Source organism: Trichechus manatus, unplaced genomic scaffold (assembly GCF_000243295.1).
Source record: "Trichechus manatus latirostris isolate Lorelei unplaced genomic scaffold, TriManLat1.0 scaffold00113, whole genome shotgun sequence".
Lineage (NCBI taxonomy): Eukaryota > Metazoa > Chordata > Mammalia > Sirenia > Trichechidae > Trichechus > Trichechus manatus.
In genome coordinates this window covers 4,973,879-4,974,534 of record NW_004444049.1, presented here as the reverse complement: position 1 = coordinate 4,974,534, position 656 = coordinate 4,973,879, and the positions used below count along the sequence as shown (strand labels likewise).

Sequence of the window (656 nt, the reverse complement as noted above, 5' to 3'; positions counted from 1 at the left end):
TAGCAGCCGAACTCTTTACCACTAAGCCACCAGAGTTTCCCAACATACACCAGGCGCCCAATAAATGGCAACAACTATTGTTATTTTTAGTCCCAGCCTCGCTCCTGATTACGAGATAGCCCGGGCAAGGCTTCTGCCTGGTCCTCAGTTTCTCCCGCCGCCCGTCTGCCCGCCGCTATGGCTGCAATCGTGTCACGATCTCCCGAGGTGTTCTACACCCCTGGCAGCAGAAGGCCTCGGGCTTTGACTGCCAGTAAGTCCGGGTTGTAGGAGCTTGGGTAGCGGACGCTGGGAACCCGCGCCCCGGGGCAGACCCGCCCCGCCCCGCCCCGCCCCTCCGCCTCGGTGGCCACGCCCCCTCCCGGAGCCGGCCAGGCCGGGTGGAGCTGCTCCTTTAAGGCAGGCAGTGTGCCGAAAGGAGCGCGTTTCGCCCCATCCGACGCGGTAGTGGCTTCACCTTTAAGGCGGCGCGGGGATTGCTGGGAAGGCCGGCGGGATGGAGGCGGCGGGACCGGCTCACGGCTGCGGGTCCTGGTGAAGCGGGGCGGGAGCCGGAGCCGGAGCCGGAGCGGAAGCCGGGCCGAGCGGGAGGCGCAGGTCGGCTCGGCCTGATAGGGCCGGGACGGGGCCTAGAGGGGCGGGGGCTCCGGGCGGGC

The 656-nt window shown here is 68.1% G+C and overlaps 1 protein-coding gene across 1 annotated transcript in view; it reads left to right on the top strand.

Annotated features, from left to right (window-relative positions):
• Positions 1-405: 405 nt before the first annotated feature.
• Positions 406-656, top strand: part of KLC2 (kinesin light chain 2) — a 9,117-nt gene continuing 8,866 nt past the window's right edge. The window contains exon 1 of the mRNA XM_004383707.2: positions 406-597. The gene's annotated coding sequence lies outside the window, so the exon portion shown is untranslated. The remainder of the gene's footprint in view (positions 598-656) is intronic.